This window comes from Neophocaena asiaeorientalis, unplaced genomic scaffold (assembly GCF_003031525.2).
Source record: "Neophocaena asiaeorientalis asiaeorientalis breed wild unplaced genomic scaffold, Neophocaena_asiaeorientalis_V1.1 scaffold240, whole genome shotgun sequence".
NCBI lineage: Eukaryota > Metazoa > Chordata > Mammalia > Artiodactyla > Phocoenidae > Neophocaena > Neophocaena asiaeorientalis.
In genome coordinates, this window is record NW_020185331.1 from 9,456,699 (window position 1) to 9,476,541 (window position 19,843).

The following is a 19,843-nucleotide window of genomic DNA, read 5'->3' on the forward strand; positions in this document are numbered from 1 at the left end:
AGCCACCTTGCCCAAGGTCATGCTCTTCCAGGGTGCACTAACAATCAATGACTGATCCAGACAGAGGTATAAAACTTCTGCCATTTTGGCCCAACACCGGACAACTCTAAGAGGTAATATATGCTCCAGAGCTCCCCGTGGTTGGTGGAGACCATAGGGTATGCATTATTAACTGACATCTCTCATTCTCCCCTCCTTCCCATTGTGTTGGTCTAAACACAGTATATAAACAACTAGACTTTCTCAGAGCCTGCTGTCTGGAGAGCCCAGTGTTAGCAGTCATTCAAATTAAGAACTTCCGTTTATCAAAAGATGCTGTTAAGAGGGTAAAATGGCAAGCCACTGCCTGGTGAAGATATTTGCAACACATATATCTGAAAACTGTCTTTCATCCAGAATAGATGAAGAACTACAAATCCATAAGAAGATGACAATTACATTAAAAATGGAGAAAGAACTCGACAAAGTCCTTTACAAATAGGATATACATATAGTGTAATAAGCTTAAAGGTGCTCAATTCTCCAGTCACTAGTGAGATTACAAACAAACCAAAACCCCCAAATAACAAAACAATGTAATACAACGACACACTCACCTGAAGGCCTAAGATGACAAAGACAGACAATACCAAATACTTATAAAGAGATGGGAACACTGGTTAAGTCATACATTGCTGATGGAAGTGCACTGGCTCAGCTACTTGGAAAAATGTTTTGGTGGCACCTACTAAAGGCAGATAAAGAGCTACCCTGTGCTCCAACAGTTCCCCTGCTAGGTACATACCCATTATCTTCCAAATGACTTGCACAAGAAGGTTCACAGCAGTATTATTTATAATATGTAAGATTTTGGAAACAACTCAAATATCTATCAACCATAACATGGATTAAAACCTTGTGGGATATTTATATAGTGGAATGCTGTGGAGCAATAATAAATGAACAAATTACACAGAACATTATGGATACATTGTACATGCTTAATACTGAGTGAAAGAAACCAGACGGAAAAAAAAGACATACTGTTTAACTCCAGTTATATTAAGTTTAAAAACTAGTAAAACTGATCTATGGAGTTGGAAATCAGCATGGTGGTTACCTTGGTGGGGAGTATTGACTACGAGAGAACTTGAGTCTTTCAGAGTGGTGGAATTGTTCTACTCTATTTTTGATCCAGGAGGTAATTACACAGGCGTATACATGGTAAAACTTCATTGAACTGTACACTTAAGATTTGTATGTAAGTAATACCTCAACAACAGGAACAAAAATCACTTGGGGATATAAATATCTCCAGACTCCACCCTCCAGAGAATGATTTAATTGGGCTGCCTGGCATTGGGCCTAGTGCTGTTTTACTTTGTCAAGCTTCCCTGGTGATTTGACTCTGCAGCCAGTGTTAAGAACCACACATCTGATGAAACCTTCTCACACTATCAATTACAAGTAAAGAAAGTCAGTCTTTGAGAGTCAAGCAATCTACTCAAGGGGACATACAACAAATCTGATTAGTGCCAGAGCTGGCTCTGGAAGCAGGCACATCTCAGGGTTTATATTGCCCTTCTGAACATGACCAACTTGTACTGCCTTTTTCCTCTTTTTACCAAGTAACAAGTTAATGCTTTCTGAACCCCCTCCCAAATCCCCACTTCACATGACAGCAAGTACACCCTCCTAAACCTCTCATCCTGGTTACATTAATTCCATCCTGATGTGCTTAGGTTTGAGGGACAGAATTTGTTTTCCAGCAGAATTAAACTACATTTCATAACAGAGATGTTTTCACTTGTCCAGATTCAATAATCAGCTGCCTGTAATCCCAGAGATACCCACATTGGAAAATCTTTACAAGGACAAACCTTTACTCAATTGTCTTCCTCTCTGGGTTTTGTGAAGATTGAAAAGGACAAAAAACTTTTACATAAAGCTTTCAGTACAGTGTATGTTCAATAAATAGTAATGATCACAATAAGAATAACTATTCTGTTACTAATGATTATTACAATTTTTAACATAACTGTAATACAATTATCAGCATCAGTAAATTTAACATTAGTACCATATTTTCATCTAATACTGTTTGTATTCCAAGGTCATCAGTTGACCCAATATGTGCTTTAGAGCATTATTTCCCCTGCAAACTAGAATCCAGTCTATAGTCAAGTATCGCATCAAGCTGTTATATATTTTTTTTAGCCTCTTTTAATCTGGAACATTTCCACAGCCTGTTTGCTTAAATAACATTAACATGCAGTCATTATCTCCCTTTATTAAATAAACTAGTGCTCCTTTTGTCTTTGCCTGAGGTTTGCTCATGATTTGATTAGGATACCAGAAAACTATATAGGTGAGGTTGTGTTTTTCTCAGGGTATCACCTCCTGAGGCACATCATGTCCATATCTCCCTCGCTGATAATATAGGTTTTGATTACTCAGTCATAGTATTGTCTGATATTTGCACTATGTGTGTATATTTCTTTTCCTCATTGTAAGTAATAAACATTCGGTGGGGAGCCTCTGTAAGTTGATGCAAATATCTTGGTTCTCATCAAAATTTTCCCATAGGTTTAGCATTCATTGATGATTCTTGCCTGATCCAATCTTTACTATGATGGTTGCAAAACAATGACTTTCCAACTCTATAGCTCCTCTAGCTTAGCAAATGAGGGGAACGTATTGGAAGGTCTCAAGGATATCTTTTTGAACCCAAGTGTTGATGTTGCACCTGGGCTTAGTGAAGGTCTTCAATCAGATCTGGAAGCCTTAGGAACCAAAGCTGCTACTCTGTCGCTCTTCTTTTTCCTCTTGCTTTTCCTGTCTATTTTCCTATGCATATTGTCCTTATGCTGTATACAGACAGGTTTTCTGAGCTATTCCATGCACATATCCCAGTCAGGACCCTCTCATTTCTTATGTCTCTCCAGTTCAAGTGCTTAAAGGAAACTCATAGGAATTACAGTTTTGAGGAGAGAAATTCTTATTGGACCCTGTTGACTCAGGTGTCCACTCCTGATGTAGTTATTTGTAACCCAATGAGCATGCCCTTGCATGTGATTTTGGAGCATCCCAGAAGTTGGATATGGTACAGAAAAAAATGTGAGGAAATGTCAGAAAAAAATTTAAATTTGATGAAAATCATAAAGGCACAAATTTAAGAAACTCAACAAATTCTAAGTAAGATGAACACAAAGAAACCCATTGCAGGCTAAATTATAATCACACTGCTGAAAGTCAGTAATAAACAGAGCATTTCAAGGAAAAATTTTTTTAAAAAGGTATATTAGGTGTAGAAGAAAATAGATAAGAATTACTGCCAACTACTTGTCAGATACACAGCAAGCCAGAAACCCTGAAAGAAAAAAATTCTATATAATACAGAATTTTATGCAGCAAAAGTATTCCTCAGTAATGAAGGCAAAGTAGTAATTATTTTGAATTTGAAAATAGATGATATAATTTGTCACCAGTAGACTTAAATTAAAATAAATAATTAAAAGAATTTTTCTAGAGGAAGGAAAATGATACCAGATGGAAAAGTGGATTTACACAAATGAATGGGAGGGCAATAAAAATGATTAATATGTGGGTAAGTGTAAAAAAACCACTGTATTCCCTTTTAAAAAAATTTAAAAATATTGACTACTGAGAGCAAAAACGATTACTATTTATGATTTATAAAATATGTAAAAGTATAATTTATATCAATAACCCCAAAATGAAGTCATGGAATTGAACATTTGACGGTTCTCAAAATATACATGAAATAGTATAATATCGTTTGAAGACTGTTAATCGTGCGTATTAGAAAACGTAGTGCAACAGCTATTAAAATTAAAAAGACAAAAGCTGTACAGCTGATAAACCAATATTGAAGTTAAAGTGAAATACTGAACAATATAATCAATCCAAAAGAAACTAGGGAAAGAAAAAATCTAGATGTAGTTAAACAAATAGCAAGAGAGTAGACTGAAATCCAACTATATTGATAATTACATTAAATATAAATGTTCTAAACACATTAATTACAAGATAGATAGTATTATCCTGATAACAAAAACAAGAACCAACTATGCACAGTACTCTTTTTAAGAAGCATTTTATATATGAAGACACTGATAGGAGGCTTAAATAAAAAAAGGCTCTAAAATAATATAATTTGAAAACACAGTACCTTTCTTATGTACTGTAGTTATATTATTATCAGATAAGTATACTTCGGGACAAGAGATATTATTGGGAATAAATATGGTATAATAATAAATGAGTCAATTCAACAAAAAGATATAACAAGTCTAAATGTGCATATACGCAATAACAGAGCTTCATAAAACACAAAACCAGTGCTAACAAACTAAAAATTGCAATAGACAAATACAAAATTATTGCTGGAGATTTAAATACTTTTATCTCAGTTAATGGTAGAACAAGTAGAAAGAAAATCAGCAAGTTTATAGATATCTTCAATAGGAAAGTCAACCTGCATGATTAAGAGAATATTCAAGCCACAAACAACAAAAGACATACTACTTTCATGTGCTCACAGAACATTCACCAAGATAGACTATATTCTGGGCCATAAAATAAGTCTCAATGAACTTAACGAGACTGAGAGCATTCAAAGTATGTTCCCTGACCACAATGCATTGTTTGAATCAACAATATCAGACAGTGGATAGTACCACCTCAAATCAAGGAAAGAACAGAAGTAGGCAAGAACAAACAGACGTAGGCACTGACCATGAAATCCATGGTCCTATAATATACTCTTGGCTTAACAGAGGTTTGGAATGAACTTTTAAAGTAGCAGCTAAAGCAACAACTTGTAGATGATGTCTTATAAGGTAGGGTTGTGTCTTTTAGGATGAACTATATATTTTAAACAGTGTCTCCTCAATAATTAGAATACATGGGAATGGGAACCAAGGATGAAAGTAGAAATGGACCTATTCACCATCACTTCTAGTGCACTATTCAATGCATTTGTGCTTCCCATATCTGAGTAGTACTTTCCAACAGAAATATAATGCAATATTTGTAAATAATTTAAAATTATCAAGTAACCATATTTTAAAAATAAAAAGAAATCTGTGAAATTAAGCTTAGTAGTAAATTTTACTTAAACAAACATATTCAAAATATTACTTAAACATTTTATAATTATATATTGAGTTCCTAACAACATATTTTACATTCCTTTTTTCCACACTAAACCTTCAAAATCTGGTATGTATTTTATTTCTAAAGCACATCTCAATTTGGATACTAAATTTTCATCAGAGATATCTGATCTGGATTTAAATTTTATAAAATTTAAAGTTGAAGAAGTACAGTTGACCCTTGAACCACATGGATTTAAACTGCATGGGTCCACTTATACATGGATTTTTTTTCCCCCAATAAATATATAGTGGCCCTTGTTATCTGCAAGTTCTGCATCTGCAGAATCAACCAACTGCCGTTGTAGTTCCGCCCCCCACTGTATTCTCATATACCTACATTTTAAATGCAAAATTTCCTTCATATTCATTTTAAAACATAACAGATAACTTAACTATATTGCAATAAAATAATAGGTACTTTAATTTAATTACCAGTTATAATTCACATAGGTATCTCTTAATTCATGCCTTCTGCATGACATATTCAAATAAGCACATCAAAATGTTCCATCAATGTGTAGGAAAAAATACTTCTAATTAAGTTAATCTGTTGATACCACCTAGATTGTTAATGCATTTATGTATAATACTGGAAATTACACACAAAACTTAAATGAGCACTATAACAAAGCGATAATATCTTACGTGTTTGACTCCTAAAGTGAAATGCTACCACCCCATTTGTGTTTCACACCCAAAAAAATTTACACTGTTTTTAAATTTAATTTTAAACTTAATGAAATTAAGTAAAGTTTAAATTGTGTTTCTCAGTTGCACTAACCACATTTCAAAGGCTCAGTAGCCACGTGTGGCTAGGGGCTACCATATTGGACAGTGTAAGAGAGGTCCTGATTCCATGAGTAGGGAACTTAACAGCAGGAGACACGTCATGAGTCTCACTAAACTTAAAGCAATCACGGCTACCTGATCAGTTTGGTCTCCTCATGACCACAGACCAGAGAAGGCAAAGAAGGGAGGTACCATCCTAATGGGAGTAGTGGACCCTCATTCTCATGAGGAGATAAAGTTGCTGCTACAAGAAGGTGGTAGGAGGAATAAGTTATTCAGATGATCCATCTAGGGTCTCCTGATGATTTCTTAACCAGGTTTCTTCCTGAGTGGGTAATTACAGTGGACATAGTCTGAAAAGCAAACAGTAACCTGGGGTTTAGATGCCTCAGTAGTTAAGGTCTGTATGGTGCCATGTGATCAGTTACCTAGACCAACAGAAGTACAAGCAAAGGGTAAATGGAATGTTGACTAGGTCAGCTAACTTGGGGGGCCAGAGAGTATGAATTCCAGTTACACCCTGGAGATTAACTGCAGCGTCGGGGGCTGAATTTCATCTTGCTAAACTTCCTTTTGAAATTTTCCTTCAAAAATGGTGACCAACCACAATCTTGAAGATGTATCACAGGACAGAGTTAATGTAATGTAAGAAAGGGGTGGATTTTAATGGCGTTAGGTGGTAGACTAAACTGGGTGCTGGTGGTGTCTTGTTTCTGTTCTCTTGTATTTATTTTACTGTTTTGTGTGCCCTCCCCCAGCTTCTATGTGCTTTGCTTCTAATGGCTTACCCTGTGATTTTCTGCAGACTTTGGGCTACTGGAGTCTCTTCCTCTGTAGGTGCAGAAAACCAGAAACGCTTGGAAGCTGTTAGCTCACTAGTAGCCCTTGTTGACTGACAGGACTAGGAATCATAACTTCCTTGCCTGGAAATGGGGCAAACTGAGTTGTAAATCTGTGTTCCAGAGGGCCCTATGCAATCAGGCTGACGCCACGTCATGGCCGATAATCATGATTTCTCTGGCTTTCCCTCCTCCTCTGTCTTGCTATTATCCTCCACTCTCTGCCTAATTTCTCCAGGGATCATGTCCTTAATAAATCACTTGCACACAACTCTTCATCTCAGGAACTGTTTCTGGGGAATCCAATCTAAGAAACACACACACACAATCTATTTTCATTTTTCACACCTCTTTAATTAATGTTGCCAGTGAGATGTGTACAGTGTGTCTATTATGTGTTTTAAAAATCCAATTTAGTTAAAAAAAGACTTAAAGGCAGTTCCTTTTTTTCTGTCTCTTTCTAGTCTTCTTTTTGAATAGATCACAACTAGAAAGCTAATACAGATAGAACGTTCAGAATTAATTTAATTTTCTCTAAAGAGAACACAGACCAAAAGTGTGGATGTGTGTCTACATACATACAGAGAGAGAGAGAGACATAGAAGGAGAGGAAGAGTGGAGAGAGACAGTCAGAGAGGGGCAAACATAGTACGTCTATTATTTCAATGATTTTCAACATATATTCATTGACCCTTTACCTTGTATGTGAGACAAAGATAAATGAATCAGGCTACCTTCTGAGAGTTCATGATGTAGTGGAGAAAAGATACATAACCTGAGGTAATTCTAACTCCCAGCACTCTGTGAAAAGTGTTCTGAAGAACGTGAAAAGTTTCATGGTGACTGTAACGATGGAGAAATGGTAGTCAGTGTGGGCTGCCTAGGGGATTCTTAAGAATATGGAATTTAATATGGACCTGGAATCCCAAAGTATTTTTTTTTCCCCAAGAGCAGGGCTGGTAAGGGCCTCCAGAGCTCTGGTTGTCACACATCACAGGTCAAGTAAAAACGTTTTCTCATTTACACCTGATATTTTGTAGTAGCTGGTGTGAAGTTTAATCAAAGTTTCTGAGTCATTTCCTGAATTTGCAGTGTGACTGTAAAATAATGACATTGATTTATTTTAAAACATCAACCATGATTTGTGTAAAAATGGATATTTCCTGTTCATAAAAATTGTTAATCTCTTGGATCATCTCTGCTTTCTCTGTAAAACAGGGAATATAAGACCTGTCTTGCAAATATTGGAGCTTGTGCTTTACTGAAGTCTCTAGATCAATCCCTTGTATAAATGATCCTCAGCAAATTTTTGCTGTGATTTCATTATTATGTTCACCATTTCCAGAGTTAATGAACAGTTAATTATATTTGAAGGAGTTATTATCAACAAATAAAACAAAGCCAATCATGCACGTCAGTGCAGTGCCAAGCCATATTAGAACCTGAGACAAAAGACAAACCAGTAATACTCGTCCTGTCTTTTGATAAAAATTTGATATCTTGGGCTTCCCTGGTGGCGCAGTGGTTGAGAGTCTGCCCGCCGATGCAGGGGACACGGGTTCGTGCCCCGGTCTGGGAAGATCCCACATGCTGCAGAGCGGCTGGGCCCGTAAGCCGTGGCCGGTGAGCCTGCGCGTCCGGAGCCTGTGCTCCGCAACGGGAGAGGCCACAACAGTGAGAGGCCCGCGTACCACCAAAAAAACTAAAAAAACAAAACAAACAAACAAACAAAAAAGATTTGATATCTTGTTCATCAATGTTTTTTCATTAATTTTGATTAAAACATTATTGGATTAGAAAATTATTTCTTTTGGTTATTCACTTTTTTGGTGCCCCCTTAAGTTTTGCTCATGAGTCCTCACTGGCCTCACCCTTGTCCCAGTGCTGAACACATTTTCATTATCATATAGTTATTTCTGTTCTGATGTTGGATGTTGTGCTGTGTATATTCTCCTGATAAGGGCTGGAGCAACCATTTTCTCAGAGGCTGAGAGCTACTAGCAGCTTATCACTGGGACCTCTCCAGAAACTATCCTTCACTAATGGTAGATCACATTGGCCTTACCAGGGGCATCCACATGTAATGACTGGTAGATGTGTGATATAAAGGCCCAGTCCCCTTCCCCCAATTTGGGAAAACTCTAAATGACCATCAGAGTTTCCTGGAGGATTTTCTCAGGCCTTTTTTTGTGACTGCCTCACAGCCCAAATTCTCCCTCTCTCCAGTCTTACTTCCTTCACGTCCCCCACAGGAGATGGTTCCAACAGTACTCCCCTATACATTTCCTGCACCTCAATCTCCACCTCAGAATCTGACTCCCAGGAACAAAACCTGTGACAGTTGTGTCCAGGAGTGGTCTGAGAGAGCAGGTCCTCCAACGAGAGTTTTTGGAGCTGAAGTGCCCATTTGCAGGGTGACAATGAGGACCACATCCCTGGTGTGATGTGGAGCATCGACAGGCCCTGGAGCAAGGTAGCAGCACAACTTTAAAACTTTACTCGTGATGAACTGAGATGCTACTGTAAAAATAAATGCACTAGCAGGTACAATACATAAATCATTTGAGAAATACTGGGAAATGGGAGCTAGAAGGACACTGTTCCTCAATGCAATAGATGCTTTGAAGAAAGATAATGAAAGGCTAAGGGCCAAGTGACCAGCAATTAAAAGCTAAGAATGAAAGCCAGAGGACCTGCTAGATAGCATTTAATCAGATTCATATCTCCTGCTGCTGGAGGGCTGAAAAAGATGAGGACAATTCCCAGGACTTACTCATAAGACCAGTAGCTTCATAAAGGGTGGGGTCTCAGACCTGACAGTTTGGCTAAGCCAAGGTCAGGATCTTATTTGGAAAGGAATAGGATTCTGAGAAATGGGATTGGATTAATGAACTAAAAAAAAAAAAAAAATTGTTGATTCCTTGGATTCATTCAAATTATCTGTGCCTATAAGAAGTGTATCACTTCTCACTGTTATCCCCGCCCCAACTCTTACTTGAAGATTATGTAGAAGACTTTGCTGTGCTAATCAGAAGCTCCACACTTGGCTACTAGATCAATAACTAGGGTTAGTGCATGACATAAACCAGCCAGGGAATGCTGAGATTATTAAGGGAGGAAAGAAACTATTTTAAAAAGAGCTGCATGATCTACTAAGCATATACAGGCAGAAATTGGGACAGTACAGAATGGGACAAAATTCTGAGGTGCTAGATCATGGGTGGCAGAATACGGGGTTGGATTTTGGAGAGTTTATTGATATGGGAGTACTCTCTGAGAAGGTGGAGTCAGCAATGATCCCTGTCTGTGTGTAGAATGCCAGAATTTTTGTGGGAGAAGGTAGATGAAGGACTCAAAAGACTCAGAGAAGTAGATTTGTTAGAGTTCTATGCCATATAAGTCCTGAAAATCCACCAGATGAATATTATTGCTTGGAAAGACTTGAAAGACAATTCATTTACCAAAGCAATAAAGAATGTACTGCTGAGCTGGGACCTAGGCCCACTGAGCAGCTCAAAGGTCATTACTCTCTCCTACGCCGTGTTATTACATAGTCTGAGGAGACCCAGGCCATCTGGACACCCCACAGAGCATCACAAGGATGAGTTTATTCATGACATCAGGCTAATCAGACCAGATAAGGAAGAAGTGACAAGTTCACTTGGGGACTTGGTAAAAGACATACACTTCAAAGAGCAAGAGATAAAGGCCATGAATATTCTGGAACTTGCCATATCAGTGAATTATTTTGGGATCCAGTGAGGCATGCCAGGACATCACCTCCGAAGTAAAGGACAAGCTATCGCATCTCACAGTGCTAATCACGAAGAAGGAAGCGCAATGTCTGATAGACTTCTTTGGGTTTTGGAGGCAGCATCTTCTGCCCCTGGGAATACTGCACTGACCCACAGTCACATCAGATCACATCAAAGGCATCAGGAAAGGGCCCTGTAGCAGGACCAGGCTTTGGTGCAGGCAGCCCTGCTGCCTCGTCTATAGGACATGCCAGGCCGTATGTCTTAGAAGTGATTGTGGTAAGAGAAGATGCTCAGGATATTCTGGTAAGCATAAATAGAAGATTCACAATGTATCACCCTTGGGTTCTGGAGCTAGACTTTATAATTTGCAGTAATGTATTAATCTTTAAAAACAATAGCCCTTGGCTGATACCCAGTCACTTTGAGCCCCTTGAGAGGCCAGCAAGCAAGGGAAAGAGTCACCACCATGACAGTGGTAATGACCCTGTTCACTGGGAGGAAGTAGAGATAGTTTTCTATCTTGGAGGCAGGCAGAGATATGATGTATTCACCCTACTGATCCACACAGTTGTCTTTTGATACCAATGTCGGTAATTAATAAACAAGCACCATAGCCACAGCCTGAGAGAAGTGTCTCAAGCTCTAAGGAATAAGGATCTGGGTTACCCTACTAAGTAAGTCACCTGGACAAGCAAAGGGAAATCTAGAATGGATAACAGAAGAGGGAGGTGACAAGTATATTTGTGACCTGAAGAAAAGCCGCAGTGGTAGGGGTCATTGGTCCTGCTATCCTTCTTCTTGTGAGCTTACCTTGGGGAAAGCAGCCACCAGAATCTTGAAGGAGTAGCTTCCAGTACTTAAATGAAGAAAGTGAATCTGGGTGACTCATGGGGAAAGCTGCCACAGATGCTGCACTACACCTTCTAATTCCCCCACTTCAGGACCGAAGCCCTCATTGCTCCAGCTGCCAGCAGTTTTGGAGACTAAGATTTTACAGCTGAGTATCCATCAGATCACACCATAGGCTGAATAGAAACACCATTCCTAATGTCACATCCTTTACCCTGAGGGTAGAGATGTGGGTATAAAAGCTCAGCACGTTCTTATCCCAAACTGGAAGAACTCTGCAGGGTCATCTCAGTCCAGGGTTCCCCATAAGATCAGCTGAGTCCTCTATTACGGTTGCATCGCAACCCCATATTTCCTTGAAAATTCTGCTTCCTTCACTTCTTCCACAGGTGTTGACTAATAGTGTTCCTTTAAACATTTCCTGTAGAGTCTGCTTCCTGGACGCCCTGTCCTTTGACAGATTCTCTCCACATACAATCCCCACCTTAAAACTCACTCTTCTAACTATGCTCTAATTTACTTACATGCAGGTTAAACTGTCTGAAGTTCCTATTTTTATTATTGCTTTCCCACAGTGTGGAGTCTTTGTTTTCCATATGTGGTACTGGTCATGCTTTTCCCATTGAGTAAACTTGCCCTCCGCGATTAATTCCAAGGTTGCAGTCCCTGTCTCCACGCAAAAATCAGAACACGGTATGTGTTATTTGCCTATTGCAGTAATGTCAAACCTCTTGCACCTGATGTGTTTGATGGATTCTAAATTGAGAAGCATCTGAATGGAGAAGACCTGAGCCTTGTAAATGAACTTGTCACTGCCGAGGCATCATCCTCAAAGACGGTACGAGCTGAGGATGCACAGAGGGCATGCTGCCCAGGCAAGATGAACACAAAAAGGCATTTTAGAATTTTGTTTTGTGCATTTATAAATAAATAAGTCCAATTTAGCCTACGAGGTAAAATGAAATCAGGGGGAAAGAAGCAAAATATAGCCTGAAGTCCTCACCCAGAGGAGTCACTCCAGGTTTTTCCATGTAAAGTCTTGAAAAGATTTTTAAAAAGTAACTATCAATTTTCTCCTGCACAGTCCATCACTATCACCCAGGGCAGGCCCACCAGTCATTGTGGCTGACATCCTTTCTCTTACAGTATTTAGTGAAATTAAACTGTCAGTCTTCATTTCTCCTGATGGCTTTAGTACTGTACCCATTTCTGACTAAGAGGCTATATATTTTTTTAAAACATTAACTTTAAAGAGAGTCTTGGTGGATTCAAAGCCCTTATTTTCAGCTTGGCATCTTCAGATGAGATCCAGAACACTGAAGACAATGACATCAGGACAAATGAAAGTTGGTAGCATAAAAGCAGAAGAAAGCATTTTTCCCCTTTACTGACTTGACATTCTCTCATTAAGAAATTTGAGAGAGTCCCAGGCCCAGAAATGGCCTCGTTGTTGCTGAGATGGGGTGTGGAATAGGGGTGACTGGGCCCCAAGATAACATCGAATAGACTAGAGATGATGGATCATCATACCAGAGTGGCAGAGGAGCTGGCAAAATAAGACCAATCACCCACGTGGTCACCTCCCTGAAATGTTCTACCAGGGGCAACCCTGGAGGTGACATTGTGTCACCCTTCTTATTGTTTCAGCTTCCTGAGTTACATCACACAGTGTGCTTCATTGATTCAGGACCTGACGTAGCCTTCTAATCAACTGGACCTTCCACAAACAGCAACACAGACTAGAAATATTTGAAACTGCCACTGCACTCACTCAACTTCTCACCAAATACCCCATTCAGCTTGATTTTGATTAAATCACTCAATAAGCAAGTTTGCTATTGAGGGCCACCTGGTTCAATTTCTTGGTTTTTCTCTTACCTCTCATCTTTTTAGTTATCCAGACACTCAGGGCACTCATGCCACTTTCTATAAGGCCACCCCTGACCCATATTCAGTTTTCCCTCTTGTAGGAGAGCAAAATTCCACTACCTCAAACTTGACACGAGGATTAATTTAGGCTGATTATTTTTAAGAAACAGAAGCCTCAGGAGGTGTTTCTTGCCACTTCCCCCTTAATTGCCTCAAATAATTTAGATAAAAGGCCTCTTCCTGGAGAAGAGTTATCACCAGAGATATCTGCAAAGAATACGGCTTAGGTGTGGTGAGGGAAACACAGAGAGATCGGAATTGACTTTGTCCCATTGTCTCTGCAAAGCCCAGCAAACATTTGATCAAACATTGACCAAACATCTCCTTTTCCATCTCCATGTGAATTGCCTTTCTCCCCTTTGAAGTCCCAAACCACTACCCCCAACATCCTCTTTTATCTTTAGCTGAAGGTGGTATTTAAGGTGAGGGTTCAGGTCATTTTGGTGAGTTACTTAGTTTTCCTGAGTTTCTCCCGTATATACATGTTATCAAACTTTAAAAAAAAAATTTCTCCTGTTAATCTGTCTCATCAATTTAATTCTTAGACCAGCCAGAAGAACCTGGAAGGGTGGAGTAAAATTTCTTCCTCCCTAGCACTCTAATATTGTGATGCCTTATAATTCAAAAATATAACCCTTTACTCTCCTAATAGCCAAATTTACATTCTCTAAGAAAGGATGTTCAAAGAGTGCTACAGCTATACATCAGGAACAACTCCACTGAAACCAGTTTATTTAGCTAAGGGTTAGAAGAGAGCAAACTAAAAAAAGAGACTCAGCTGGAGGTAAGAATGAAGTTTTACTATTTATGGAGTATTTACTGTTTAAAGGGGAGCACATGTTAACCAAAACTGAGCTCCCTAAAAACATACCTGTGTCAGATTAATGGTTCTGTATCGTTTGGTATTTACCATAGTGCCTTGAGTAAGTGGGGAGTTCAAATAAATGTTGGATTCACTGTGATCAAATGAATTTAAAGTTACTGAATGAAACTCTATGGAACACACTTCATTTGGCTGCTCAGCTTTGTAGTTAAAATCATAAGCTTTGGGGTCAAAAAGGCTTAGACTCTGGTTTTTGGCTATCATGTACTTGGGGAAGTGTGTTTCGTGGGCAAATTATGTGGCAGTGCTGAGTTTCAATTTCCTCATCTATAAAATGGGCCTGATAGCATTACCTGTCTCATAAGGTTGATGGGGGGACTACAGGAGATACTTTAAAGGTGTTCTGCATAGTGACATTCTCATAGCTAATGCATGCTAATAATAATAACAGTAATAGTAAGAGTAGAACAAATAATCCGTTTCTATTTCTTATGACTATGGACTTCTGGTTAATTTAGTGGGCTAACTTTCACCTATTTCTTTGGTAGGTTTGAACTGCAAGGAAAAAAAATATAATATTTAAACTCCCAGAAATGAATATTTTATTTCTGTAAATAATGTAAGGGAGTAAGATCATTATGCCTGAAGCTCCTTAGAATAGAGGAGTTGGCAAATTTTTCCTGTAAAGGGCTAATGGTAAATATTTTAGGTTTTGCAGGCAAACTATGGCCTCTGTCATTACTATTCATTCAACTCTGCCATTGGGCCATAAAATGAATGGGTGTGACTGTGTTCCAATAAAACTTTATTTCCAAAAACAGGCAGTGACCTGAAGGAAGCAAAACCGGAGGAAAACATTGAGTTAGTGAAGTTTACCATTGAGTGATAATTTGAGTGCCTTTTAAAGGCTTGTCTTCTATCCAGCATTCATGAGACACCACTGTATCTTTGTAATAAATGCTATATGTGCACTTAAAAAAATAAACAAACAATACACACACACACAAAAAATAGAAGAGCCACTTGGCTGGATTTGGTCCCAGGCTATAGTTTGCGAAGAGTATCTGATGTCACAGTAGTATAAGTGAATCAGAGTGGATTCATTATTATTTCCACTAAGAACCAGATGGGGCGGTGGGCGGGGAGGGAGGCTCTAGAGACCATCCTCTCTCCTCACAGAATCACCTAGTTATATCTGGACTACATGCTTGGCACAGAGGCTAATGAGAAGTACATTCCTAGGACATGTAGTCAAACTAAATGGATTTGATAACAAACTTTTAGCAGCTTATCAACCTAGTGCTTTCACGTTGTGTTTCTTTGTCGAGAAGATGGTTGGTTAGAAAATCAGTTATTGCAGTGGGCTTACAATTTTAGTCTATCAGAGAGAGCAGAAAGGTTTTGCTGTTTTCTCTGCACAGAAAAATAATGAAAGAGAAGCCAGGGAGGATAATGTTAAAATCTTTGCTGATATGAGTTGTCACATACCCAAAATGTCTTCTTTCATTGTTATTTACAGAATGTGTCCACAGCAGATTTAACTACAACATACAATCAACCAGGGGGAGAGGCTCAGCCCATTTACAAGCAAGAAAAGGGAAACCTGAACTCTAAAATCAGTGGCACTGAGGAGCGATATGGGTCGAGATCTCTAGCTGTGCCACCAAACACCCTCATCTTTTCCTCCAGCCTTTTAATCTCAGTTAAAAAATGCAGCTTCAAAACAAGTCCAGTAGCACCCACTCACTTCCTAGCAGATACCACCTACCTTTTTAAAAAATAGAAAATCAATGACAAAAACTGTAACCAACCAAGAATAACGGCCAGGGCAGCCAGAATGGGACCATCAACACTGGGCAAGATTCTATCATCTCTGATCAGCCTCAGAGAAGTAATAAAAGAAGTAATAAAATAACCAAATTTTGAGCAAATTGATTCTCAAAGGTTATTTATACATCTTCTTACACTAGTTCAATTTGAGCCTGATGATGATAATAGATTGAGCATGAATATATATTACCCAACCTTAATTACCCTAGCCCTAGCTTAGTTTGTATATTCCTATGACCAGATGACAGAATGTGGGTTAGTTTTCCTCATAAAAATTTGAGGCTGTGGTTGGGAACACAAATTCCCAAACAAAATCAAATGGCAGAAGCAGTCTATCATAGCTTCCAGAAAATCATAAAGGACATTAAACTTGAATGAACATTACAAGAGCTGAAACCCAGCTTGAATTGATGCATTTTCATTTCAATTGCATTTGATTATTCTTGTTATGTTATTACTATGTTCATAACTGTTGCGATTTGTCAGTACAGAGCAATTTCTTCCCAGATGTAATATGACTTGAAATAAAAAATGCTGATGATTTGCTGTGTGCACTCATTTTAGAGGCCATTGGTCAAACAGTATTTCATTCAGAAAGCTCAAGGCAGCATTGGTCAGAGTTTAAACACTTATAACTGGGGGGAAAGATCCTGTAGAAATAGCACTGAATTTGAACCTAAGCTTTGTCTTTAAATATTTGCATGACCTTGGGCTGATGCTGCCAACTATATAATGCCACCAGGCCTTTGCACAGGTGTTATCTCTATTCAGAATGCCTCCCTTCCTTTTCCCCAAGGTCTTCTTGATGAATTCTTTCTCTTTCTTCACGTTTCATATCTAATATGCATTACATCTGATTTCCCCATGTGGAGTTGATTATCAAAAATTCTTGGGGCTTCCCTGGTGGCGCAGTGGTTGAGAGTCCGCCTGCCGATGCAGAGGACACGGGTTCGTGCCCCGGTCTGGGAAGATCCCACATGCCGTGGAGCGACTGGGCCCGTGAGCCATGGCCGCTGAGCCTGCGCGTCTGGAGCCTGTGCTCCTCAATGGGAGAGGCCACAACAGTGAGAGGCCCGCATACCACAAAAAAACAAAAACAAACAAAAACAAAACAAAACAAAACAAAAAATTCTTGAATAATAATACAATATAACATTTATTATTTTCATGCATGTAAAATGCTATGGTGTTTTAGCGTTCCTATGCCATTTTGTATTTTAATTTAGTTTATCTATCTATCTTCCGCAACAGAATATTAATTTCTTAAGGGGGGAAATGTGCTTTGCTCAACTTTATATTTGCAGCATTCAGAACAGTGATGCCATAGAGTAGACATTTAATAAATATTAATTGAAAAGCTTCTATCTCTGTAAAATGAGGATAATGGTGTCTCTGCTTTCCATCTTAGAGAGTTGTTGCAAGAATCAAATGAAATGATCTGTATAAAAATTCAGTGTCAATTAAAATATACTCTACACATATCAGAAGTTACGATGATCTCCCAACTAGGCTAATATAATCCATATGAGAAATTGCAAAGATGCTCATTAATACAACTGGGATCTAGGTATGATGGGAAGCCACGCTCATTACTTCAACTGCTCAACAAGTATATAAGAATCTAACGTATCCTGAGTTAAAAGGTGGAAAATGTGTCCATATACGGTTTTTATAAGGAAGATGCAGAGTGTGGAGAGATGTGGGATGTGGCAAGATGATGAGATATTCGGAATAAAATTTTTCATTACATATTTATTTACATATGTTTTTTCTGCAACTTGCACTTGGCCGAACAGGTTTGACTCTGAAATTCAGGGTCTTTCCCTGACTCTGAAGGACTCAGTAGAAGAGAGAATGACTACAAGGACTTGCTCCTTCACCATGATGTCTGAGAATGTGCATCAGCCTCAAAGTCTACCCGAAATGAATGAAAAAGTAAATTACGATCTCTATATGCAATGACACGCTACACAACAAAATAAACTAACGTGATAACTTGAGTGACTCACACAGATGTGATATTAAGCAAAGCAGCCACTGCCTTAAAAGAAAATACACTTTATGATTCTACATAAATGAAGTTAAAGAATAGGCAAAGTACTATACAACAGGTCCTTATTAGTTACTTATTTTATATATAGTAGTATGTATTTGTCAATCCCAGTCTCCCAGTTTATCCTTCCCCACCCCTACCCCCACTTTTCCCCCTGGTAACCATAAGTTTGTTTTCTACTTCTGTGACTCTATTTCTGTTTTATAAATAAGTTCATTTGTACTTTTATAGATTCCACATATAACCGATATCATATGACATTGTCTGTCTCTGTCTGACTTACTTCACTCAGTAAGACAATCTCTAGGTCCATCCATAGAGCACAGGGAACTCTTCTCAATACTCTGTAATAACCTATATGGGAAAAGAATCCAAAAAAGAGTGGATATATGTATATGTATAACTGATACACTTTGCTGTACCACAGAAACTAATGCAACATTGTAAATCAACTATAATAAAATTTTTAAAAAAGAATAGGCAAAAGTAATATGTGGTGTTGGAAGTCAAAATAGTGGTTAATTCATGGTGTGTTCTGAGTTGGGAAAGGGCATGGAAAAGCCTTAAGGATACTGGAAATGTTCTACACAGATATGAAAAATTATTGAGCTGTTCATTTAAGATCTGGGCACCTTCTGCCATGTATGTAATTCCTCAATGAAAAGTGTAACAAAGCCAAGGAAAGTAAAACTCCTGTTGGGGGATGGGGCTCATAAAGGATGCGTGTGTGAAGTAGACAGATTCATTCTACTTTCCTGCTCTGGTAGACTGTGTGCCCACAGAGAGAAGAGATGATGGCTGGCTCACTTCGCTCTGTGTCGCTATTAACATGCACGTTCTTTTCATGGGAGCCATTTTTGGCTGTTTTCAATTTGTGCTATTATTATTATTATTATTATTATTATTTTGCAGTACGCAGGCCTCTCACTGCTGTGGCCTCTCCCGTTACGGAGCACAGGCTCCGGACGCACAGGCTCAGCGGCCATGGCTCACGGGCCCAGCCGCTCCGCGGCATGTGGGATCTTCCCAGACCGGGGCACGAACCAGCGTCCCCTGCATCGGCAGGCGGACTCTCAACCACTGCGCCACCACGGAAGCCCTGTGCTAATATTAATAGAGCTGTTATAAACATTATTCACATGTCTTTTAAAAAATGTGATCATATGTACCAATCTTTCGTGGTTATTTATTTAGGGGTGGAGTGGCATGTGGCATGCAATGGTTTGTAACTGTTATATAAAAATGAATAAGTGAGGAAACGAATGGATAACTTATCTTTCAAACAATTCATGTAGAGAGAAGGGAACTTAGCTCTGTTTAGCAGGAAGGTATTGCAGGAGAGTGGAGACGGTATGGAAGGAATGAGATGTTGCTCCTACAGAGGACAGGGTACCAATAGCCTAGGGACTGATTTCTCCTCTGAAAGAACATCCACTGAATCTGCCTTTATCCAGAGATCCAGACTGGAGCAAGAGGGATCAAGTGGAGTCAGCCAGCCTGGATCTGCCCAGCAGACATCTGTGCTGCCTCTCTATTCCTGTGTGGGTCAGGGAAAGGGTCCTGGAGGAGGAGAAAGGGGGACCTAGCTCCAGCTCTGACCACAGACACTGTGTGGTCTGGATAACTCACTTTAGTTTTCTTAATCCCCTTTTTCATAATCTCAAAATTGGTAAAAAGGCAGCTTAACTCTGCTTTCCTGCCATTTCCTGATGGCAGAAGGAAGTGAAGCATGGGGCACAACCCAAGCAACTTAACAACAATCAGTAAAATTTCTTGCAATTCTGACATATTTTTCAAACTCATGCAAATTGCTC